The sequence below is a fragment of the Lactuca saligna genome, chromosome 7 (genome assembly GCF_052625555.1).
Source record: "Lactuca saligna cultivar CGN05327 chromosome 7, ASM5262555v1, whole genome shotgun sequence".
In the NCBI taxonomy this organism is placed as follows: domain Eukaryota; kingdom Viridiplantae; phylum Streptophyta; class Magnoliopsida; order Asterales; family Asteraceae; genus Lactuca; species Lactuca saligna.
This window is the reverse complement of record NC_136423.1, coordinates 115,830,324-115,832,592: the sequence shown is the minus strand read 5'-3', so window position 1 is coordinate 115,832,592 and position 2,269 is coordinate 115,830,324. Positions and strand designations below refer to the sequence as shown.

The following is a 2,269-nucleotide window of genomic DNA, read 5'->3' as shown; positions in this document are numbered from 1 at the left end:
CTTGAAGTGACCTCTTCTTCATCACTTATCATTTCCTCATCCTCTTTGCTCTCCCAAGAAGGCGGACTCTTGTAAGCTATGACTTCCATCAAATATGGAACAGATGCCCTCGATTTTGTTCTTTTGACTTGATGAACTGCCTCTATCTCTTCTTCCATAAGCTTTTCCAGTTCTTCTAGTTCATTCTCTCCATTAATTGTGAACACCTCTTCTTTATCTTCTTGAAAGTCATCTTTTATCCCAAAAACTTCTTGTTCATCTCCAACCCTCAAAGTGAGCTTAGAATCGCGAATGTCAACAAGATCTCTAGCAGTGTTAAGCAATGGACGCCCAAGGATTAATGGAACATCCAGGTCTTCTTTCATATCCAAGACTACAAAGTCTATTGGAAAAACAAATTTTCCAATTTTTACCAAAATATCCTCCACGATGCCCCGGGGTTGTGTCACCGAACGATTCGCCATGTGAATCTTCATTTTTGTAGCCTTCATCTTTTGAATCTCCAATTTTTTATAAAATGAAAAAGGCATCAAATTAATGCTAGCCCTAGAATCGGCTAAAGCATTAACCTTCATTTTATTCCCGAATTCACATGGAAGCGTTAGGCGTCCAGGATCCCCCATCTTTTATGGTGTTTCTCCCAACACAGCTTTTGAAGTTTGTTCACTTAGAATCACTGTAGACTGCTTCTTTAATTACCTTCGTGTGTCTATCAAATCTTGTAGTAATTTCTGGTTCTCGGGAGCTTTGGATATGGACTTGACAAAGGGATTATTAATGGGGATCCCCTTTACATGTTTTACAAACTCTAAATGCTCCTTCTCCAGTGGACTAAGTGCGGATCGGGTGGGAAATGGAAAAGGTGGTTGATAAGCTGGAACGGGCTCAAAGGATTGTTGATCAGACGTGCGCCATGTCGTGGCCATTGGATTGCCACGTCGTGGCGAAGCAGGTTCAACAACTTCTTCCCTTTCGAACTTTAACTTCTTTGGTTTTGGATCGGGCTACTGTGGTTCTTCTTCCAATGCCTCCAGGAATTCAGAGATAGCTTCTTCTTCAATATCGATGGCCATTACGTGAGATTGGGTCTTTACTTTGGGATTCTTTGGGGACAATAGTTCTTGAACTAGAGTGGCTAGTTGACCAAATTGTACTTCAAGGTGAGGCTTGCTGATTCTTTATCAAAGTTTGTTGTTCCATAATGGCTGAATCAGTGGCATCGTGTCTCTTTTCCGAAGCTTCCATAAACTTCATCAAAATGGTCTCTAGGTCGGGTTTCTTCTCGGCTGGTGGCTGCTCCTTTTGATAAAAGCCTCGACCTGTCTACCTATACTTCTCTTCTTTTTTCTTCTTATAGTCTTCGTATGGAAGCCACTCTTTCTTCGGTTTCCTCCAGTCCTCATCATATTTATCCCCACTAGAGTAGCACACTTGAGCTTTCCTGTTCCCAAACTCATCTACATTGCAGTCCTTGGTCAAGTGCGGACCACTACATCTCTCGCAACCCACTCTTATGGAATGTATTGATTAGTCCATTTGTGTTATCCTCCGATCCATATTATTCAGCATGGCCATTACAGCTGCTATTTCTTCTATTTGGGCCGCTCCACTGCCTTTGATTCCATCTTCCCTAGGGTTGTGGTATTCGCGAGAGTGCTTCGCGAATTCTTCAATCAACTCCTTGACGTCCCTTGGATTTTTCTTTGTTAATGGTCCTTGAGAGTCAAGGAGTTGTCTCGTCATAACGTTGACCCCATCATAGAAAATTGAGATCTCTTGTTGCACATTTAGATCATGCTGAGGGCAATTTCTGAGCAAGCCCTTGTACCGCCCCCATGCTTCGTATAATGACTCCCCCGTCTGTTGCTCAAAGTTGGCTATTGCCTTCTTGAGTTTACATATCTTGGATGGCGGGCAAAACTGGTCCAGGAATTGCTCACGCATTTGAGCCCAAGTGGTGATTGTACCCGGTGGAAGTGATTTTAACCACTCCTTAGCAGCTCCCTTGAAAGTGATGGGAAGCATCCTAAGCAAGACTATGTTTCTATTGACATTTGGGACGTTAAAGTAATCCGCAATGTCGTTGACTTCATCTAGATGCTTAAAAGCATCCTCATGATCTTTCCCATAAAATGGGACATCCTTCAGTGCAGTCAATATGTGTCCCTTCAACTCGAATGTGGCAGTGGTAGGTATTGCGGGTTGGACTAAACCGGGACCCACATCTTCTCGGATCCGCTTCTTGTAAGCTCCCATGGACATCTCTTCG

The 2,269-nt window shown here is 43.1% G+C and overlaps 1 non-coding gene across 1 annotated transcript; it reads left to right on the top strand.

Annotated features, from left to right (window-relative positions):
• Positions 1–1,789: 1,789 nt before the first annotated feature.
• On the top strand, positions 1,790–1,896 carry LOC145007698 (small nucleolar RNA R71). The gene has a single exon (XR_013663070.1). It is a non-coding gene; the product is annotated as a small nucleolar RNA R71 (small nucleolar RNA).
• The last annotated feature ends 373 nt before the right edge of the window (positions 1,897–2,269 follow it).